The sequence below is a fragment of the Scyliorhinus torazame genome, chromosome 13 (assembly GCF_047496885.1).
Source record: "Scyliorhinus torazame isolate Kashiwa2021f chromosome 13, sScyTor2.1, whole genome shotgun sequence".
In the NCBI taxonomy this organism is placed as follows: domain Eukaryota; kingdom Metazoa; phylum Chordata; class Chondrichthyes; order Carcharhiniformes; family Scyliorhinidae; genus Scyliorhinus; species Scyliorhinus torazame.
The window spans coordinates 209,607,294-209,628,575 of record NC_092719.1 but is presented as its reverse complement, the minus strand read 5'-3'; the positions used below and the strand labels follow the sequence as shown (position 1 = coordinate 209,628,575).

The window sequence follows — 21,282 nt, the reverse complement described above, 5'->3', positions numbered from 1 at the left end:
TGTGGTCAATCTCTTGAACAACTGTCGCCAAAGCTGTGGAAACAAATCACTGGGTGTCTTTAAGCCACAAATAGATATCTTCTTGCTTAATCAGGGATCAGCGTTATGGGGAGAAGGCAGCAAAATGAGGATGAGACACATATCAGCCATCATTCAATGGCAGAGCACACTCCATGGACTGGATGGCCTCCTGAGGTGGTGTTGCAGGACGGGTGTTGCGATGTCTTTTGGTCTGATGCCAGATCCATGCCCAATATTCTCCCCAAATGTGCACTTCCCACCGCCTACGATCAGGTTTCCGCCTTGCCCAAAGCACCAACAATCCCATAGCTAAACGTTGAATGGGACTCTTTTTCCTTGGCAGTTGTGATGGGTATTTGGATTGTTGCACTTTGTGTAAGTTGATTGTTGAGGTGGTGTTGCCGGACGGGTGTTGCAGTGGAAAGGAGAAGTGAAGTTGGTAGAAACGCTGAGCAGGGAAAAGAAGGCAAGGCAAGTAATGGTTTAAGCATGCTGAAAGTCAAAGGATGAGAATGTGAGGCAAAAGGCTGGGCAACTTGGCAGATAGCAAGGAAATGTAGCACCCGGTGCAATGCCGAAACCCGGGATTGAACCAGGGACCTTTAGATCTTCAGTCTAACGCTCTCCCAACTGAGCTATTTCGGCTGCTGAAAAACCCAATTGAAGTGACGATCGTTCAAAACTGAGATGACGAGCAATTTCTTCAGCCAGAGTGTGGTCAATCTCTTGAACAATTGTCGCCAAAGCTGTGGAAACAAATCACTGGGTGTCTTTAAGCCACAAATAGATATCTTCTTGCTTAATCAGGGATCAGCGTTATGGGGAGAAGGCAGCAAAATGAGGATGAGACACATATCAACCATCATTCAATGGCAGGGCACACTCCATGGACTGCATGGCCTAAATGTGTTGCGATGTCTTTTGGTCTGATGCCAGATCCATGCCCAATATTCTCCCCCAAATGTGCACTTCCCATCGCCTTTGATCAGGTTTCCGCCTTGCCCAAAGCACCAACAATCCCATAGCTAAACGTTGAATGGGACTCTTTTTCCTTGGCAGTTGTGATGGGTATTTGGATTGTTGCACTTTGTGTAAGTTGATTGTTGAGGTGGTGTTGCAGGGCTGGTGTTACAGTGGAAAGGAGAAGTGAAGTTGGTAGAAACGCTGAGCAGGGAAAAGAAGGCAAGGCAAGTAATGGTTTAAGCATGCTGAAAGTCAAAGGATGAGAATGTGAGGCAAAAGGCTGGGCAACTTGGCAGATAGCAAGGAAATGTAGCACCCTGTGCAATGCCAAAACTCGGGATTGAACCAGGGACCTTTAGATCTTCAGTCTAACGCTCGCCCAACTGAGCTATTTCGGCTGCTGCAAAACCTAATTGAAGTGACGATTGTTGAAAACTGAGATGACGAGCAATTTCTTCAGCCAGAGTGTGGTCAATCTCTTGAACAATTGTCGCCAAAGCTGTGGAAACAAATCACTGGGTGTCTTTAAGCCACAAATAGATATCTTCTTGCCTAATCAGGGATCAGCGTTATGGGGAGAAGGCAGCAAAATGAGGATGAGACACATATCAACCATCATTCAATGGCAGGGCACACTCCATGGACTGCATGGCCGAAATGTGTTGCGATGTCTTTTGGTCTGATGCCAGATCCATGCCCAATATTCTCCCCCAAATGTGCACTTCCCATCGCCTTTGATCAGGTTTCCGCCTTGCCCAAAGCACCAACAATCCCATAGCTAAACGTTGAATGGGACTCTTTTTCCTTGGCAGTTGTGATGGGTATTTGGATTGTTGCACTTTGTGTAAGTTGATTGTTGAGGTGGTGTTGCAGGGCTGGTGTTACAGTGGAAAGGAGAAGTGAAGTTGGTAGAAACGCTGAGCAGGGAAAAGAAGGCAAGGCAAGTAATGGTTTAAGCATGCTGAAAGTCAAAGGATGAGAATGTGAGGCAAAAGGCTGGGCAACTTTGCAGATAGCAAGGAAATGTAGCACCCGGTGCAATGCCGAAACCAGAGATTGAACCATTTACCTTTAGATCTTCAGTCTAACGCTCTCCCAACTGAGCTATTTCAGCTGCTGAAAAACCCAATTGAAGTGACGATCGTTCAAAACTGAGATGACGAGCAATTTCTTCAGCCAGAGTGTGGTCAATCTCTTGAACAATTGTCGCCAAAGCTGTGGAAACAAATCACTGGGTGTGTTTAAGCCACAAATAGATATCTTCTTGCTTAATCAGGGATCAGCGTTATGGGGAGAAGGCAGCAAAATGAGGATGAGACACATATCAACCATCATTCAATGGAGGGCACACTCCATGGACTGCATGGCCTAAATGTGTTGCGATGTCTTTTGGTCTGATGCCAGATCCATGCCCAATATTCTCCCCCAAATGTGCACTTCCCATCGCCTTTGATCAGGTTTCCGCCTTGCCCAAAGCACCAACAATCCCATAGCTAAACGTTGAATGGGACTCTTTTTCCTTGGCAGTTGTGATGGGTATTTGGATTGTTGCACTTTGTGTAAGTTGATTGTTGAGGTGGTGTTGCAGGGCTGGTGTTACAGTGGAAAGGAGAAGTGAAGTTGGTAGAAACGCTGAGCAGGGAAAAGAAGGCAAGGCAAGTAATGGTTTAAGCATGCTGAAAGTCAAAGGATGAGAATGTGAGGCAAAAGGCTGAGCAAATAGCAAGGAAATGTAGCACCCGGTGCAATGCCGAAACCCGGGATTGAACCAGGGACCTTTAGATCTTCAGTCTAACGCTCTCCCAACTGAGCTATTTCGGCTGCTGAAAAACCCAATTGAAGTGACGATTGTTGAAAACTGAGATGACGAGCAATTTCTTCAGCCAGAGTGTGGTCAATCTCTTGAACAACTGTCGCCAAAGCTGTGGAAACAAATCACTGGGTGTCTTTAAGCCACAAATAGATATCTTCTTGCTTAATCAGGGATCAGCGTTATGGGGAGAAGGCAGCAAAATGAGGATGAGACACATATCAGCCATCATTCAATGGCAGAGCACACTCCATGGACTGGATGGCCTCCTGAGGTGGTGTTGCAGGACGGGTGTTGCGATGTCTTTTGGTCTGATGCCAGATCCATGCCCAATATTCTCCCCAAATGTGCACTTCCCACCGCCTACGATCAGGTTTCCGCCTTGCCCAAAGCACCAACAATCCCATAGCTAAACGTTGAATGGGACTCTTTTTCCTTGGCAGTTGTGATGGGTATTTGGATTGTTGCACTTTGTGTAAGTTGATTGTTGAGGTGGTGTTGCCGGACGGGTGTTGCAGTGGAAAGGAGAAGTGAAGTTGGTAGAAACGCTGAGCAGGGAAAAGAAGGCAAGGCAAGTAATGGTTTAAGCGTGCTGAAAGTCAAGGGATGAGAATGTGAGGCAAAAGGCTGGGCGACTTGGCAGATAGCAAGGAAATGTAGCACCCTGTGCAATGCCGAAACCCGGGATTGAACCAAGGACCTTTAGATTTTCAGTCTAACGCTCTCCCAACTGAGCTATTTCGGCTGCTGAAAAACCCAATTGAAGTGACGATCGTTGAAAACTGAGATGACGAGCAATTTCTTCAGCCAGAGTGTGGTCAATCTCTTGAACAATTGTCGCCAAAGCTGTGGAAACAAATCACTGGGTGTCTTTAAGCCACAAATAGATATCTTCTTGCTTAATCAGGGATCAGCGTTATGGGGAGAAGGCAGCAAAATGAGGATGAGACACATATCAACCATCATTCAATGGCAGGGCACACTCCATGGACTGCATGGCCTCCTGAGGTGGTGTTGCAGGACGGGTGTTGCGATGTCTTTTGGTCTGATGCCAGATCCATGCCCAATATTCTCCCCCAAATGTGCACTTCCCATCGCCTTTGATCAGGTTTCCGCCTTGCCCAAAGCACCAACAATCCCATAGCTAAACGTTGAATGGGACTCTTTTTCCTTGGCAGTTGTGATGGGTATTTGGATTGTTGCACTTTGTGTAAGTTGATTGTTGAGGTGGTGTTGCAGGGCTGGTGTTACAGTGGAAAGGAGAAGTGAAGTTGGTAGAAACGCTGAGCAGGGAAAAGAAGGCAAGGCAAGTAATGGTTTAAGCATGCTGAAAGACAAAGGATGAGAATGTGAGGCAAAAGGCTGGGCAACTTGGCAGATAGCAAGGAAATGTAGCACCCAGTGCAATGCCAAAACCCAGGATTGAACCAGGGACCTTTAGATCTTCAGTCTAACGCTCTCCCAACTGAGCTATTTCGGCTGCTGAAAAACCTAATTGAAGTGACGATCGTTGAAAACTGAGATGACGAGCAATTTCTTCAGCCAGAGTGTGGTCAATCTCTTGAACAACTGTCGCCAAAGCTGTGGAAACAAATCACTGGGTGTCTTTAAGCCACAAATAGATATCTTCTTGCTTAATCAGGGATCAGCGTTATGGGGAGAAGGCAGCAAAATGAGGATGAGACACATATCAGCCATCATTCAATGGCAGAGCACACTCCATGGACTGGATGGCCTCCTGAGGTGGTGTTGCAGGACGGGTGTTGCGATGTCTTTTGGTCTGATGCCAGATCCATGCCCAATATTCTCCCCAAATGTGCACTTCCCACCGCCTACGATCAGGTTTCCGCCTTGCCCAAAGCACCAACAATCCCATAGCTAAACGTTGAATGGGACTCTTTTTCCTTGGCAGTTGTGATGGGTATTTGGATTGTTGCACTTTGTGTAAGTTGATTGTTGAGGTGGTGTTGCCGGACGGGTGTTGCAGTGGAAAGGAGAAGTGAAGTTGGTAGAAACGCTGAGCAGGGAAAAGAAGGCAAGGCAAGTAATGGTTTAAGCATGCTGAAAGTCAAAGGATGAGAATGTGAGGCAAAAGGCTGGGCAACTTGGCAGATAGCAAGGAAATGTAGCACCCGGTGCAATGCCGAAACCCGGGATTGAACCAGGGACCTTTAGATCTTCAGTCTAACGCTCTCCCAACTGAGCTATTTCGGCTGCTGAAAAACCCAATTGAAGTGACGATCGTTCAAAACTGAGATGACGAGCAATTTCTTCAGCCAGAGTGTGGTCAATCTCTTGAACAATTGTCGCCAAAGCTGTGGAAACAAATCACTGGGTGTCTTTAAGCCACAAATAGATATCTTCTTGCTTAATCAGGGATCAGCGTTATGGGGAGAAGGCAGCAAAATGAGGATGAGACACATATCAACCATCATTCAATGGCAGGGCACACTCCATGGACTGCATGGCCTAAATGTGTTGCGATGTCTTTTGGTCTGATGCCAGATCCATGCCCAATATTCTCCCCCAAATGTGCACTTCCCATCGCCTTTGATCAGGTTTCCGCCTTGCCCAAAGCACCAACAATCCCATAGCTAAACGTTGAATGGGACTCTTTTTCCTTGGCAGTTGTGATGGGTATTTGGATTGTTGCACTTTGTGTAAGTTGATTGTTGAGGTGGTGTTGCAGGGCTGGTGTTACAGTGGAAAGGAGAAGTGAAGTTGGTAGAAACGCTGAGCAGGGAAAAGAAGGCAAGGCAAGTAATGGTTTAAGCGTGCTGAAAGTCAAGGGATGAGAATGTGAGGCAAAAGGCTGGGCGACTTGGCAGATAGCAAGGAAATGTAGCACCCTGTGCAATGCCGAAACCCGGGATTGAACCAGGGACCTTTAGATCTTCAGTCTAACGCTCCCCCAACTGAGCTATTTCGGCTGCTGAAAAACCCAATTGAAGTGACGATCGTTCAAAACTGAGATGACGAGCAATTTCTTCAGCCAGAGTGTGGTCAATCTCTTGAACAATTGTCGCCAAAGCTGTGGAAACAAATCACTGGGTGTCTTTAAGCCACAAATAGATATCTTCTTGCTTAATCAGGGATCAGCGTTATGGGGAGAAGGCAGCAAAATGAGGATGAGACACATATCAACCATCATTCAATGGCAGGGCACACTCCATGGACTGCATGGCCTAAATGTGTTGCGATGTCTTTTGGTCTGATGCCAGATCCATGCCCAATATTCTCCCCCAAATGTGCACTTCCCATCGCCTTTGATCAGGTTTCCGCCTTGCCCAAAGCACCAACAATCCCATAGCTAAACGTTGAATGGGACTCTTTTTCCTTGGCAGTTGTGATGGGTATTTGGATTGTTGCACTTTGTGTAAGTTGATTGTTGAGGTGGTGTTGCAGGGCTGGTGTTACAGTGGAAAGGAGAAGTGAAGTTGGTAGAAACGCTGAGCAGGGAAAAGACGGCAAGGCAAGTAATGGTTTAAGCATGCTGAAAGTCAAAGGATGAGAATGTGAGGCAAAAGGCTGGGCAACTTGGCAGATAGCAAGGAAATGTAGCACCCGGTGCAATGCCAAAACCCAGGATTGAACCAGGGACCTTTAGATCTTCAGTCTAACGCTCTCCCAACTGAGCTATTTCGGCTGCTGAAAAACCCAATTGAAGTGACGATCGTTGAAAACTGAGATGACGAGCAATTTCTTCAGCCAGAGTGTGGTCAATCTCTTGAACAATTGTCGCCAAAGCTGTGGAAACAAATCACTGGGTGTCTTTAAGCCACAAATAGATATCTTCTTGCTTAATCAGGGATCAGCGTTATGGGGAGAAGGCAGCAAAATGAGGATGAGACACATATCAACCATCATTCAATGGCAGGGCACACTCCATGGACTGCATGGCCTAAATGTGTTGCGATGTCTTTTGGTCTGATGCCAGATCCATGCCCAATATTCTCCCCCAAATGTGCACTTCCCATCGCCTTTGATCAGGTTTCCGCCTTGCCCAAAGCACCAACAATCCCATAGCTAAACGTTGAATGGGACTCTTTTTCCTTGGCAGTTGTGATGGGTATTTGGATTGTTGCACTTTGTGTAAGTTGATTGTTGAGGTGGTGTTGCAGGACGGGTGTTGCAGTGGAAAGGAGAAGTGAAGTTGGTAGAAACGCTGAGCAGGGAAAAGAAGGCAAGGCAAGTAATGGTTTAAGCGTGCTGAAAGTCAAGGGATGAGAATGTGAGGCAAAAGGCTGGGCGACTTGGCGGATAGCAAGGAAATGTAGCACCCTGTGCAATGCCGAAACCCGGGATTGAACCAGGGACCTTTAGATCTTCAGTCTAACGCTCCCCCAACTGAGCTATTTCGGCTGCTGAAAAACCCAATTGAAGTGACGATCGTTCAAAACTGAGATGACGAGCAATTTCTTCAGCCAGAGTGTGGTCAATCTCTTGAACAATTGTCGCCAAAGCTGTGGAAACAAATCACTGGGTGTCTTTAAGCCACAAATAGATATCTTCTTGCTTAATCAGGGATCAGCGTTATGGGGAGAAGGCAGCAAAATGAGGATGAGACACATATCAACCATCATTCAATGGCAGGGCACACTCCATGGACTGCATGGCCTAAATGTGTTGCGATGTCTTTTGGTCTGATGCCAGATCCATGCCCAATATTCTCCCCCAAATGTGCACTTCCCATCGCCTTTGATCAGGTTTCCGCCTTGCCCAAAGCACCAACAATCCCATAGCTAAACGTTGAATGGGACTCTTTTTCCTTGGCAGTTGTGATGGGTATTTGGATTGTTGCACTTTGTGTAAGTTGATTGTTGAGGTGGTGTTGCAGGGCTGGTGTTACAGTGGAAAGGAGAAGTGAAGTTGGTAGAAACGCTGAGCAGGGAAAAGACGGCAAGGCAAGTAATGGTTTAAGCATGCTGAAAGTCAAAGGATGAGAATGTGAGGCAAAAGGCTGGGCAACTTGGCAGATAGCAAGGAAATGTAGCACCCGGTGCAATGCCAAAACCCAGGATTGAACCAGGGACCTTTAGATCTTCAGTCTAACGCTCTCCCAACTGAGCTATTTCGGCTGCTGAAAAACCTAATTGAAGTGACGATCGTTGAAAACTGAGATGACGAGCAATTTCTTCAGCCAGAGTGTGGTCAATCTCTTGAACAATTGTCGCCAAAGCTGTGGAAACAAATCACTGGGTGTCTTTAAGCCACAAATAGATATCTTCTTGCTTAATCAGGGATCAGCGTTATGGGGAGAAGGCAGCAAAATGAGGATGAGACACATATCAACCATCATTCAATGGCAGGGCACACTCCATGGACTGCATGGCCTAAATGTGTTGCGATGTCTTTTGGTCTGATGCCAGATCCATGCCCAATATTCTCCCCCAAATGTGCACTTCCCATCGCCTTTGATCAGGTTTCCGCCTTGCCCAAAGCACCAACAATCCCATAGCTAAACGTTGAATGGGACTCTTTTTCCTTGGCAGTTGTGATGGGTATTTGGATTGTTGCACTTTGTGTAAGTTGATTGTTGAGGTGGTGTTGCAGGACGGGTGTTGCAGTGGAAAGGAGAAGTGAAGTTGGTAGAAACGCTGAGCAGGGAAAAGAAGGCAAGGCAAGTAATGGTTTAAGCATGCTGAAAGTCAAAGGATGAGAATGTGAGGCAAAAGGCTGGGCAACTTGGCAGATAGCAAGGAAATGTAGCACCCGGTGCAATGCCGAAACCCGGGACCTTTAGATCTTCAGTCTAACGCTCTCCCAACTGAGCTATTTCGGCTGCTGAAAAACCCAATTGAAGTGACGATCGTTGAAAACTGAGATGACGAGCAATTTCTTCAGCCAGAGTGTGGTCAATCTCTTGAACAATTGTCGCCAAAGCTGTGGAAACAAATCACTGGGTGTCTTTAAGCCACAAATAGATATCTTCTTGCTTAATCAGGGATCAGCGTTATGGGGTGAAGGCAGCAAAATGAGGATGAGACACATATCAGCCATCATTCAATGGCAGAGCACACTCCATGGACTGCATGGCCTCCTGAGGTGGTGTTGCAGGACGGGTGTTGCGATGTCTTTTGGTCTGATGCCAGATCCATGCCCAATATTCTCCCCAAATGTGCACTTCCCATCGCCTTTGATCAGGTTTCCGCCTTGCCCAAAGCACCAACAATCCCATAGCTAAACGTTGAATGGGACTCTTTTTCCTTGGCAGTTGTGATGGGTATTTGGATTGTTGCACTTTGTGTAAGTTGATTGTTGAGGTGGTGTTGCAGGGCTGGTGTTACAGTGGAAAGGAGAAGTGAAGTTGGTAGAAACGCTGAGCAGGGAAAAGAAGGCAAGGCAAGTAATGGTTTAAGCATGCTGAAAGTCAAAGGATGAGAATGTGAGGCAAAAGGCTGGGCAACTTGGCAGATAGCAAGGAAATGTAGCACCCGGTGCAATGCCGAAACCCGGGACCTTTAGATCTTCAGTCTAACGCTCTCCCAACTGAGCTATTTCGGCTGCTGAAAAACCCAATTGAAGTGACGATTGTTGAAAACTGAGATGACGAGCAATTTCTTCAGCCAGAGTGTGGTCAATCTCTTGAACAATTGTCGCCAAAGCTGTGGAAACAAATCACTGGGTGTCTTTAAGCCACAAATAGATATCTTCTTGCTTAATCAGGGATCAGCGTTATGGGGAGAAGGCAGCAAAATGAGGATGAGACACATATCAACCATCATTCAATGGCAGGGCACACTCCATGGACTGCATGGCCTCCTGAGGTGGTGTTGCAGGACGGGTGTTGCGATGTCTTTTGGTCTGATGCCAGATCCATGCCCAATATTCTCCCCAAATGTGCACTTCCCACCGCCTACGATCAGGTTTCCGCCTTGCCCAAAGCACCAACAACCCCATAGCTAAACGTTGAATGGGACTCTTTTTCCTTGGCAGTTGTGATGGGTATTTGGATTGTTGCACTTTGTGTAAGTTGATTGTTGAGGTGGTGTTGCAGGGCTGGTGTTACAGTGGAAAGGAGAAGTGAAGTTGGTAGAAACGCTGAGCAGGGAAAAGAAGGCAAGGCAAGTAATGGTTTAAGCATGCTGAAAGTCAAAGGATGAGAATGTGAGGCAAGAGGCTGGGCAACTTGGCAGATAGCAAGGAAATGTAGCACCCAGTGCAATGCCAAAACCCAGGATTGAACCAGGGACCTTTAGATCTTCAGTCTAACGCTCTCCCAACTGAGCTATTTCGGCTGCTGAAAAACCTAATTGAAGTGACGATCGTTGAAAACTGAGATGACGAGCAATTTCTTCAGCCAGAGTGTGGTCAATCTCTTGAACAACTGTCGCCAAAGCTGTGGAAACAAATCACTGGGTGTCTTTAAGCCACAAATAGATATCTTCTTGCTTAATCAGGGATCAGCGTTATGGGGAGAAGGCAGCAAAATGAGGATGAGACACATATCAGCCATCATTCAATGGCAGAGCACACTCCATGGACTGGATGGCCTCCTGAGGTGGTGTTGCAGGACGGGTGTTGCGATGTCTTTTGGTCTGATGCCAGATCCATGCCCAATATTCTCCCCAAATGTGCACTTCCCACCGCCTACGATCAGGTTTCCGCCTTGCCCAAAGCACCAACAATCCCATAGCTAAACGTTGAATGGGACTCTTTTTCCTTGGCAGTTGTGATGGGTATTTGGATTGTTGCACTTTGTGTAAGTTGATTGTTGAGGTGGTGTTGCAGGGCTGGTGTTACAGTGGAAAGGAGAAGTGAAGTTGGTAGAAACGCTGAGCAGGGAAAAGAAGGCAAGGCAAGTAATGGTTTAAGCATGCTGAAAGTCAAAGGATGAGAATGTGAGGCAAAAGGCTGGGCAACTTGGCAGATAGCAAGGAAATGTAGCACCCGGTGCAATGCCGAAACCCGGGATTGAACCAGGGACCTTTAGATCTTCAGTCTAACGCTCTCCCAACTGAGCTATTTCGGCTGCTGAAAAACCCAATTGAAGTGACGATCATTCAAAACTGAGATGACGAGCAATTTCTTCAGCCAGAGTGTGGTCAATCTCTTGAACAATTGTCGCCAAAGCTGTGGAAACAAATCACTGGGTGTCTTTAAGCCACAAATAGATATCTTCTTGCTTAATCAGGGATCAGCGTTATGGGGAGAAGGCAGCAAAATGAGGATGAGACACATATCAACCATCATTCAATGGCAGGGCACACTCCATGGACTGCATGGCCTAAATGTGTTGCGATGTCTTTTGGTCTGATGCCAGATCCATGCCCAATATTCTCCCACAAATGTGCACTTCCCATCGCCTTTGATCAGGTTTCCGCCTTGCCCAAAGCACCAACAATCCCATAGCTAAACGTTGAATGGGACTCTTTTTCCTTGGCAGTTGTGATGGGTATTTGGATTGTTGCACTTTGTGTAAGTTGATTGTTGAGGTGGTGTTGCAGGACGGGTGTTGCAGTGGAAAGGAGAAGTGAAGTTGGTAGAAACGCTGAGCAGGGAAAAGAAGGCAAGGCAAGTAATGGTTTAAGCATGCTGAAAGTCAAAGGATGAGAATGTGAGGCAAAAGGCTGGGCAACTTGGCAGATAGCAAGGAAATGTAGCACCCGGTGCAATGCCGAAACCCGGGATTGAACCAGGGACCTTTAGATCTTCAGTCTAACGCTCTCCCAACTGAGCTATTTCGGCTGCTGAAAAACCCAATTGAAGTGACGATCGTTCAAAACTGAGATGACGAGCAATTTCTTCAGCCAGAGTGTGGTCAATCTCTTGAACAATTGTCGCCAAAGCTGTGGAAACAAATCACTGGGTGTCTTTAAGCCACAAATAGATATCTTCTTGCTTAATCAGGGATCAGCGTTATGGGGTGAAGGCAGCAAAATGAGGATGAGACACATATCAGCCATCATTCAATGGCAGAGCACACTCCATGGACTGCATGGCCTCCTGAGGTGGTGTTGCAGGACGGGTGTTGCGATGTCTTTTGGTCTGATGCCAGATCCATGCCCAATATTCTCCCACAAATGTGCACTTCCCATCGCCTTTGATCAGGTTTCCGCCTTGCCCAAAGCACCAACAATCCCATAGCTAAACGTTGAATGGGACTCTTTTTCCTTGGCAGTTGTGATGGGTATTTGGATTGTTGCACTTTGTGTAAGTTGATTGTTGAGGTGGTGTTGCAGGGCTGGTGTTACAGTGGAAAGTAGAAGTGAAGTTGGTAGAAACGCTGAGCAGGGAAAAGAAGGCAAGGCAAGTAATGGTTTAAGCATGCTGAAAGTCAAAGGATGAGAATGTGAGGCAAAAGGCTGGGCAACTTGGCAGATAGCAAGGAAATGTAGCACCCGGTGCAATGCCGAAACCCGGGACCTTTAGATCTTCAGTCTAACGCTCTCCCAACTGAGCTATTTCGGCTGCTGAAAAACCCAATTGAAGTGACGATCGTTGAAAACTGAGATGACGAGCAATTTCTTCAGCCAGAGTGTGGTCAATCTCTTGAACAATTGTCGCCAAAGCTGTGGAAACAAATCACTGGGTGTCTTTAAGCCACAAATAGATATCTTCTTGCTTAATCAGGGATCAGCGTTATGGGGAGAAGGCAGCAAAATGAGGATGAGACACATATCAACCATCATTCAATGGCAGGGCACACTCCATGGACTGCATGGCCTAAATGTGTTGCGATGTCTTTGGTCTGATGCCAGATCCATGCCCAATATTCTCCCCCAAATGTGCACTTCCCATCGCCTTTGATCAGGTTTCCGCCTTGCCCAAAGCACCAACAATCCCATAGCTAAACGTTGAATGGGACTCTTTTTCCTTGGCAGTTGTGATGGGTATTTGGATTGTTGCACTTTGTGTAAGTTGATTGTTGAGGTGGTGTTGCAGGACGGGTGTTGCAGTGGAAAGGAGAAGTGAAGTTGGTAGAAACGCTGAGCAGGGAAAAGAAGGCAAGGCAAGTAATGGTTTAAGCATGCTGAAAGTCAAAGGATGAGAATGTGAGGCAAAAGGCTGGGCAACTTGGCAGATAGCAAGGAAATGTAGCACCCGGTGCAATGCCGAAACCCGGGACCTTTAGATCTTCAGTCTAACGCTCTCCCAACTGAGCTATTTCGGCTGCTGAAAAACCCAATTGAAGTGACGATCGTTGAAAACTGAGATGACGAGCAATTTCTTCAGCCAGAGTGTGGTCAATCTCTTGAACAATTGTCGCCAAAGCTGTGGAAACAAATCACTGGGTGTCTTTAAGCCACAAATAGATATCTTCTTGCTTAATCAGGGATCAGCGTTATGGGGTGAAGGCAGCAAAATGAGGATGAGACACATATCAGCCATCATTCAATGGCAGAGCACACTCCATGGACTGCATGGCCTCCTGAGGTGGTGTTGCAGGACGGGTGTTGCGATGTCTTTTGGTCTGATGCCAGATCCATGCCCAATATTCTCCCACAAATGTGCACTTCCCATCGCCTTTGATCAGGTTTCCGCCTTGCCCAAAGCACCAACAATCCCATAGCTAAACGTTGAATGGGACTCTTTTTCCTTGGCAGTTGTGATGGGTATTTGGATTGTTGCACTTTGTGTAAGTTGATTGTTGAGGTGGTGTTGCAGGGCTGGTGTTACAGTGGAAAGTAGAAGTGAAGTTGGTAGAAACGCTGAGCAGGGAAAAGAAGGCAAGGCAAGTAATGGTTTAAGCATGCTGAAAGTCAAAGGATGAGAATGTGAGGCAAAAGGCTGGGCAACTTGGCAGATAGCAAGGAAATGTAGCACCCGGTGCAATGCCGAAACCCGGGACCTTTAGATCTTCAGTCTAACGCTCTCCCAACTGAGCTATTTCGGCTGCTGAAAAACCCAATTGAAGTGACGATCGTTGAAAACTGAGATGACGAGCAATTTCTTCAGCCAGAGTGTGGTCAATCTCTTGAACAATTGTCGCCAAAGCTGTGGAAACAAATCACTGGGTGTCTTTAAGCCACAAATAGATATCTTCTTGCTTAATCAGGGATCAGCGTTATGGGGAGAAGGCAGCAAAATGAGGATGAGACACATATCAACCATCATTCAATGGCAGGGCACACTCCATGGACTGCATGGCCTAAATGTGTTGCGATGTCTTTGGTCTGATGCCAGATCCATGCCCAATATTCTCCCCCAAATGTGCACTTCCCATCGCCTTTGATCAGGTTTCCGCCTTGCCCAAAGCATCAACAATCCCATAGCTAAACGTTGAATGGGACTCTTTTTCCTTGGCAGTTGTGATGGGTATTTGGATTGTTGCACTTTGTGTAAGTTGATTGTTGAGGTGGTGTTGCAGGACGGGTGTTGCAGTGGAAAGGAGAAGTGAAGTTGGTAGAAACGCTGAGCAGGGAAAAGAAGGCAAGGCAAGTAATGGTTTAAGCATGCTGAAAGTCAAAGGATGAGAATGTGAGGCAAAAGGCTGGGCAACTTGGCAGATAGCAAGGAAATGTAGCACCCGGTGCAATGCCGAAACCCGGGACCTTTAGATCTTCAGTCTAACGCTCTCCCAACTGAGCTATTTCGGCTGCTGAAAAACCCAATTGAAGTGACGATCGTTGAAAACTGAGATGACGAGCAATTTCTTCAGCCAGAGTGTGGTCAATCTCTTGAACAATTGTCGCCAAAGCTGTGGAAACAAATCACTGGGTGTCTTTAAGCCACAAATAGATATCTTCTTGCTTAATCAGGGATCAGCGTTATGGGGTGAAGGCAGCAAAATGAGGATGAGACACATATCAGCCATCATTCAATGGCAGAGCACACTCCATGGACTGCATGGCCTCCTGAGGTGGTGTTGCAGGACGGGTGTTGCGATGTCTTTTGGTCTGATGCCAGATCCATGCCCAATATTCTCCCCAAATGTGCACTTCCCATCGCCTTTGATCAGGTTTCCGCCTTGCCCAAAGCACCAACAATCCCATAGCTAAACGTTGAATGGGACTCTTTTTCCTTGGCAGTTGTGATGGGTATTTGGATTGTTGCACTTTGTGTAAGTTGATTGTTGAGGTGGTGTTGCAGGGCTGGTGTTACAGTGGAAAGGAGAAGTGAAGTTGGTAGAAACGCTGAGCAGGGAAAAGAAGGCAAGGCAAGTAATGGTTTAAGCATGCTGAAAGTCAAAGGATGAGAATGTGAGGCAAAAGGCTGGGCAACTTGGCAGATAGCAAGGAAATGTAGCACCCGGTGCAATGCCGAAACCCGGGACCTTTAGATCTTCAGTCTAACGCTCTCCCAACTGAGCTATTTCGGCTGCTGAAAAACCCAATTGAAGTGACGATTGTTGAAAACTGAGATGACGAGCAATTTCTTCAGCCAGAGTGTGGTCAATCTCTTGAACAATTGTCGCCAAAGCTGTGGAAACAAATCACTGGGTGTCTTTAAGCCACAAATAGATATCTTCTTGCTTAATCAGGGATCAGCGTTATGGGGAGAAGGCAGCAAAATGAGGATGAGACACATATCAACCATCATTCAATGGCAGGGCACACTCCATGGACTGCATGGCCTCCTGAGGTGGTGTTGCAGGACGGGTGTTGCGATGTCTTTTGGTCTGATGCCAGATCCATGCCCAATATTCTCCCCAAATGTGCACTTCCCATCGCCTTTGATCAGGTTTCCGCCTTGCCCAAAGCACCAACAATCCCATAGCTAAACGTTGAATGGGACTCTTTTTCCTTGGCAGTTGTGATGGGTATTTGGATTGTTGCACTTTGTGTAAGTTGATTGTTGAGGTGGTGTTGCAGGGCTGGTGTTACAGTGGAAAGGAGAAGTGAAGTTGGTAGAAACGCTGAGCAGGGAAAAGAAGGCAAGGCAAGTAATGGTTTAAGCATGCTGAAAGTCAAAGGATGAGAATGTGAGGCAAAAGGCTGGGCAACTTGGCAGATAGCAAGGAAATGTAGCACCCAGTGCAATGCCAAAACCCAGGATTGAACCAGGGACCTTTAGATCTTCAGTCTAACGCTCTCCCAACTGAGCTATTTCGGCTGCTGAAAAACCTAATTGAAGTGACGATCGTTGAAAACTGAGATGACGAGCAATTTCTTCAGCCAGAGTGTGGTCAATCTCTTGAACAACTGTCGCCAAAGCTGTGGAAACAAATCACTGGGTGTCTTTAAGCCACAAATAGATATCTTCTTGCTTAATCAGGGATCAGCGTTATGGGGAGAAGGCAGCAAAATGAGGATGAGACACATATCAGCCATCATTCAATGGCAGAGCACACTCCATGGACTGGATGGCCTCCTGAGGTGGTGTTGCAGGACGGGTGTTGCGATGTCTTTTGGTCTGATGCCAGATCCATGCCCAATATTCTCCCCAAATGTGCACTTCCCACCGCCTACGATCAGGTTTCCGCCTTGCCCAAAGCACCAACAATCCCATAGCTAAACGTTGAATGGGACTCTTTTTCCTTGGCAGTTGTGATGGGTATTTGGATTGTTGCACTTTGTGTAAGTTGATTGTTGAGGTGGTGTTGCAGGGCTGGTGTTACAGTGGAAAGGAGAAGTGAAGTTGGTAGAAACGCTGAGCAGGGAAAAGAAGGCAAGGCAAGTAATGGTTTAAGCATGCTGAAAGTCAAAGGATGAGAATGTGAGGCAAAAGGCTGGGCAACTTAGCAGATAGCAAGGAAATGTAGCACCCGGTGCAATGCCGAAACCCGGGATTGAACCAGGGACCTTTAGATCTTCAGTCTAACGCTCTCCCAACTGAGCTATTTCGGCTGCTGAAAAACCCAATTGAAGTGACGATCATTCAAAACTGAGATGACGAGCAATTTCTTCAGCCAGAGTGTGGTCAATCTCTTGAACAATTGTCGCCAAAGCTGTGGAAACAAATCACTGGGTGTCTTTAAGCCACAAATAGATATCTTCTTGCTTAATCAGGGATCAGCGTTATGGGGAGAAGGCAGCAAAATGAGGATGAGACACATATCAACCATCATTCAATGGCAGGGCACACTCCATGGACTGCATGGCCTAAATGTGTTGCGATGTCTTTTGGTCTGATGCCAGATCCATGCCCAATATTCTCCCCCAAATGTGCACTTCCCATCGCCTTTGATCAGGTTTCCGCCTTGCCCAAAGCACCAACAATCCCATAGCTAAACGTTGAATGGGACTCTTTTTCCTTGGCAGTTGTGATGGGTATTTGGATTGTTGCACTTTGTGTAAGTTGATTGTTGAGGTGGTGTTGCAGGACGGGTGTTGCAGTGGAAAGGAGAAGTGAAGTTGGTAGAAACGCTGAGCAGGGAAAAGAAGGCAAGGCAAGTAATGGTTTAAGCATGCTGAAAGTCAAAGGATGAGAATGTGAGGCAAAAGGCTGGGCAACTTGGCAGATAGCAAGGAAATGTAGCACCCGGTGCAATGCCGAAACCCGGGATTGAACCAGGGACCTTTAGATCTTCAGTCTAACGCTCTCCCAACTGAGCTATTTCGGCTGCTGAAAAACCCAATTGAAGTGACGATCGTTCAAAACTGAGATGACGAGCAATTTCTTCAGCCAGAGTGTGGTCAATCTCTTGAACAATTGTCGCCAAAGCTGTGGAAACAAATCACTGGGTGTCTTTAAGCCACAAATAGATATCTTCTTGCTTAATCAGGGATCAGCGTTATGGGGTGAAGGCAGCAAAATGAGGATGAGACACATATCAGCCATCATTCAATGGCAGAGCACACTCCATGGACTGCATGGCCTCCTGAGGTGGTGTTGCAGGACGGGTGTTGCGATGTCTTTTGGTCTGATGCCAGATCCATGCCCAATATTCTCCCACAAATGTGCACTTCCCATCGCCTTTGATCAGGTTTCCGCCTTGCCCAAAGCACCAACAATCCCATAGCTAAACGTTGAATGGGACTCTTTTTCCTTGGCAGTTGTGATGGGTATTTGGATTGTTGCACTTTGTGTAAGTTGATTGTTGAGGTGGTGTTGCAGGGCTGGTGTTACAGTGGAAAGTAGAAGTGAAGTTGGTAGAAACGCTGAGCAGGGAAAAGAAGGCAAGGCAAGTAATGGTTTAAGCATGCTGAAAGTCAAAGGATGAGAATGTGAGGCAAAAGGCTGGGCAACTTGGCAGATAGCAAGGAAATGTAGCACCCGGTGCAATGCCGAAACCCGGGACCTTTAGATCTTCAGTCTAACGCTCTCCCAACTGAGCTATTTCGGCTGCTGAAAAACCCAATTGAAGTGACGATCGTTGAAAACTGAGATGACGAGCAATTTCTTCAGCCAGAGTGTGGTCAATCTCTTGAACAATTGTCGCCAAAGCTGTGGAAACAAATCACTGGGTGTCTTTAAGCCACAAATAGATATCTTCTTGCTTAATCAGGGATCAGCGTTATGGGGAGAAGGCAGCAAAATGAGGATGAGACACATATCAACCATCATTCAATGGCAGGGCACACTCCATGGACTGCATGGCCTAAATGTGTTGCGATGTCTTTGGTCTGATGCCAGATCCATGCCCAATATTCTCCCCCAAATGTGCACTTCCCATCGCCTTTGATCAGGTTTCCGCCTTGCCCAAAGCACCAACAATCCCATAGCTAAACGTTGAATGGGACTCTTTTTCCTTGGCAGTTGTGATGGGTATTTGGATTGTTGCACTTTGTGTAAGTTGATTGTTGAGGTGGTGTTGCAGGACGGGTGTTGCAGTGGAAAGGAGAAGTGAAGTTGGTAGAAACGCTGAGCAGGGAAAAGAAGGCAAGGCAAGTAATGGTTTAAGCATGCTGAAAGTCAAAGGATGAGAATGTGAGGCAAAAGGCTGGGCAACTTGGCAGATAGCAAGGAAATGTAGCACCCGGTGCAATGCCGAAACCCGGGATTGAACCAGGGACCTTTAGATCTTCAGTCTAACGCTCTCCCAACTGAGCTATTTCAGCTGCTGAAAAACCCAATTGAAGTGACGATCGTTGAAAACTGAGATGACGAGCAATTTCTTCAGCCAGAGTGTGGTCAATCTCTTGAACAATTGTCGCCAAAGCTGTGGAAACAAATCACTGGGTGTCTTTAAGCCACAAATAGATATCTTCTTGCTTAATCAGGGATCAGCGTTATGGGGTGAAGGCAGCAAAATGAGGATGAGACACATATCAGCCATCATTCAATGGCAGAGCACACTCCATGGACTGCATGGCCTCCTGAGGTGGTGTTGCAGGACGGGTGTTGCGATGTCTTTTGGTCTGATGCCAGATCCATGCCCAATATTCTCCCCAAATGTGCACTTCCCACCGCCTACGATCAGGTTTCCGCCTTGCCCAAAGCACCAACAATCCCATAGCTAAACGTTGAATGGGACTCTTTTTCCTTGGCAGTTGTGATGGGTATTTGGATTGTTGCACTTTGTGTAAGTTGATCTTTGAGGTGGTGTTGCAGGACGGGTGTTGCAGTGGAAAGGAGGAGTGAAGTTGGTAGAAACGCTGAGCAGGGAAAAGAAGGCAAGGCAAGTAATAGTTTAAGCGTGCTGAAAGTCAAGGGATGAGAATGTGAGGCAAAAGGCTGGGCGACTTGGCAGATAGCAAGGAAATGTAGCACCCGGTGCAATGCCGAAACCCGGGATTGAACCAGGGACCTTTAGATCTTCAGTCTAACGCTCTCCCAACTGAGCTATTTCGGCTGCTGAAAAACCCAATTGAAGTGACGATCATTCAGAACTGAGATGACGAGCAATTTCTTCAGCCAGAGTGTGGTCAATCTCTTGAACAATTGTCGCCAAAGCTGTGGAAACAAATCACTGGGTGTCTTTAAGCCACAAATAGATATCTTCTTGCTTAATCAGGGATCAGCGTTATGGGGAGAAGGCAGCAAAATGAGGATGAGACACATATCAACCATCATTCAATGGCAGGGCACACTCCATGGACTGCATGGCCTAAATGTGTTGCGATGTCTTTTGGTCTGATGCCAGATCCATGCCCAATATTCTCCCACAAATGTGCACTTCCCATCGCCTTTGATCAGGTTTCCGCCTTGCCCAAAGCACCAACAATCCCATAGCTAAACGTTGAATGGGACTCTTTTTCCTTGGCAGTTGTGATGGGTATTTGGATTGTTGCACTTTGTGTAAGTTGATTGTTGAGGTGGTGTTGCAGGACGGGTGTTGCAGTGGAAAGGAGAAGTGAAGTTGGTAGAAACGCTGAGCAGGGAAAAGAAGGCAAGGCAAGTAATGGTTTAAGCATGCTGAAAGTCAAAGGATGAGAATGTGAGGCAAAAGGCTGGGCAACTTGGCAGATAGCAAGGAAATGTAGCACCCGGTGCAATGCCGAAACCCGGGATTGAACCAGGGACCTTTAGATCTTCAGTCTAACGCTCTCCCAACTGAGCTATTTCGGCTGCTGAAAAACCCAATTGAAGTGACGATCGTTCAAAACTGAGATGACGAGCAATTTCTTCAGCCAGAGTGTGGTCAATCTCTTGAACAATTGTCGCCAAAGCTGTGGAAACAAATCACTGGGTGTCTTTAAGCCACAAATAGATATCTTCTTGCTTAATCAGGGATCAGCGTTATGGGGTGAAGGCAGCAAAATGAGGATGAGACACATATCAGCCATCATTCAATGGCAGAGCACACTCCATGGACTGCATGGCCTCCTGAGGTGGTGTTGCAGGACGGGTGTTGCGATGTCTTTTGGTCTGATGCCAGATCCATGCCCAATATTCTCCCACAAATGTGCACTTCCCATCGCCTTTGATCAGGTTTCCGCCTTGCCCAAAGCACCAACAATCCCATAGCTAAACGTTGAATGGGACTCTTTTTCCTTGGCAGTTGTGATGGGTATTTGGATTGTTGCACTTTGTGTAAGTTGATTGTTGAGGTGGTGTTGCAGGGCTGGTGTTACAGTGGAAAGTAGAAGTGAAGTTGGTAGAAACGCTGAGCAGGGAAAAGAAGGCAAGGCAAGTAATGGTTTAAGCATGCTGAAAGTCAAAGGATGAGAATGTGAGGCAAAAGGCTGGGCAACTTGGCAGATAGCAAGGAAATGTAGCACCCGGTGCAATGCCGAAACCCGGGACCTTTAGATCTTCAGTCTAACGCTCTCCCAACTGAGCTATTTCGGCTGCTGAAAAACCCAATTGAAGTGACGATCGTTGAAAACTGAGATGACGAGCAATTTCTTCAGCCAGAGTGTGGTCAATCTCTTGAACAATTGTCGCCAAAGCTGTGGAAACAAATCACTGGGTGTCTTTAAGCCACAAATAGATATCTTCTTGCTTAATCAGGGATCAGCGTTATGGGGAGAAGGCAGCAAAATGAGGATGAGACACATATCAACCATCATTCAATGGCAGGGCACACTCCATGGACTGCATGGCCTAAATGTGTTGCGATGTCTTTGGTCTGATGCCAGATCCATGCCCAATATTCTCCCCCAAATGTGCACTTCCCATCGCCTTTGATCAGGTTTCCGCCTTGCCCAAAGCACCAACAATCCCATAGCTAAACGTTGAATGGGACTCTTTTTCCTTGGCAGTTGTGATGGGTATTTGGA

The 21,282-nt window shown here is 46.8% G+C and overlaps 19 non-coding genes across 19 annotated transcripts; all 19 read right to left on the bottom strand.

The window, feature by feature from the left end:
* Positions 1-593: 593 nt before the first annotated feature.
* trnaf-gaa (transfer RNA phenylalanine (anticodon GAA)) lies at positions 594-666 on the bottom strand. Its single transcript has one exon. It is a non-coding gene; the product is annotated as a tRNA-Phe (tRNA).
* A 643-nt stretch (positions 667-1,309) lies between these two features.
* trnaf-gaa (transfer RNA phenylalanine (anticodon GAA)) lies at positions 1,310-1,382 on the bottom strand. Its single transcript has one exon. It is a non-coding gene; the product is annotated as a tRNA-Phe (tRNA).
* A 1,350-nt stretch (positions 1,383-2,732) lies between these two features.
* On the bottom strand, positions 2,733-2,805 carry trnaf-gaa (transfer RNA phenylalanine (anticodon GAA)). Its single transcript has one exon. It is a non-coding gene; the product is annotated as a tRNA-Phe (tRNA).
* A 661-nt stretch (positions 2,806-3,466) lies between these two features.
* Positions 3,467-3,539, bottom strand: trnaf-gaa (transfer RNA phenylalanine (anticodon GAA)). The gene has a single exon. It is a non-coding gene; the product is annotated as a tRNA-Phe (tRNA).
* Positions 3,540-4,201: 662 nt separating this feature from the next.
* Positions 4,202-4,274, bottom strand: trnaf-gaa (transfer RNA phenylalanine (anticodon GAA)). The gene has a single exon. It is a non-coding gene; the product is annotated as a tRNA-Phe (tRNA).
* Positions 4,275-4,935: 661 nt separating this feature from the next.
* Positions 4,936-5,008, bottom strand: trnaf-gaa (transfer RNA phenylalanine (anticodon GAA)). The gene has a single exon. It is a non-coding gene; the product is annotated as a tRNA-Phe (tRNA).
* Positions 5,009-5,651: 643 nt separating this feature from the next.
* On the bottom strand, positions 5,652-5,724 carry trnaf-gaa (transfer RNA phenylalanine (anticodon GAA)). Its single transcript has one exon. It is a non-coding gene; the product is annotated as a tRNA-Phe (tRNA).
* A 643-nt stretch (positions 5,725-6,367) lies between these two features.
* On the bottom strand, positions 6,368-6,440 carry trnaf-gaa (transfer RNA phenylalanine (anticodon GAA)). The gene has a single exon. It is a non-coding gene; the product is annotated as a tRNA-Phe (tRNA).
* Positions 6,441-7,083: 643 nt separating this feature from the next.
* trnaf-gaa (transfer RNA phenylalanine (anticodon GAA)) lies at positions 7,084-7,156 on the bottom strand. The gene has a single exon. It is a non-coding gene; the product is annotated as a tRNA-Phe (tRNA).
* Positions 7,157-7,799: 643 nt separating this feature from the next.
* On the bottom strand, positions 7,800-7,872 carry trnaf-gaa (transfer RNA phenylalanine (anticodon GAA)). The gene has a single exon. It is a non-coding gene; the product is annotated as a tRNA-Phe (tRNA).
* A 2,087-nt stretch (positions 7,873-9,959) lies between these two features.
* Positions 9,960-10,032, bottom strand: trnaf-gaa (transfer RNA phenylalanine (anticodon GAA)). Its single transcript has one exon. It is a non-coding gene; the product is annotated as a tRNA-Phe (tRNA).
* Positions 10,033-10,693: 661 nt separating this feature from the next.
* On the bottom strand, positions 10,694-10,766 carry trnaf-gaa (transfer RNA phenylalanine (anticodon GAA)). The gene has a single exon. It is a non-coding gene; the product is annotated as a tRNA-Phe (tRNA).
* A 643-nt stretch (positions 10,767-11,409) lies between these two features.
* On the bottom strand, positions 11,410-11,482 carry trnaf-gaa (transfer RNA phenylalanine (anticodon GAA)). The gene has a single exon. It is a non-coding gene; the product is annotated as a tRNA-Phe (tRNA).
* Positions 11,483-15,717: 4,235 nt separating this feature from the next.
* On the bottom strand, positions 15,718-15,790 carry trnaf-gaa (transfer RNA phenylalanine (anticodon GAA)). The gene has a single exon. It is a non-coding gene; the product is annotated as a tRNA-Phe (tRNA).
* Positions 15,791-16,451: 661 nt separating this feature from the next.
* Positions 16,452-16,524, bottom strand: trnaf-gaa (transfer RNA phenylalanine (anticodon GAA)). Its single transcript has one exon. It is a non-coding gene; the product is annotated as a tRNA-Phe (tRNA).
* Positions 16,525-17,167: 643 nt separating this feature from the next.
* trnaf-gaa (transfer RNA phenylalanine (anticodon GAA)) lies at positions 17,168-17,240 on the bottom strand. Its single transcript has one exon. It is a non-coding gene; the product is annotated as a tRNA-Phe (tRNA).
* Positions 17,241-18,605: 1,365 nt separating this feature from the next.
* trnaf-gaa (transfer RNA phenylalanine (anticodon GAA)) lies at positions 18,606-18,678 on the bottom strand. The gene has a single exon. It is a non-coding gene; the product is annotated as a tRNA-Phe (tRNA).
* Positions 18,679-19,339: 661 nt separating this feature from the next.
* Positions 19,340-19,412, bottom strand: trnaf-gaa (transfer RNA phenylalanine (anticodon GAA)). The gene has a single exon. It is a non-coding gene; the product is annotated as a tRNA-Phe (tRNA).
* Positions 19,413-20,055: 643 nt separating this feature from the next.
* On the bottom strand, positions 20,056-20,128 carry trnaf-gaa (transfer RNA phenylalanine (anticodon GAA)). The gene has a single exon. It is a non-coding gene; the product is annotated as a tRNA-Phe (tRNA).
* Positions 20,129-21,282: the final 1,154 nt, after the last annotated feature.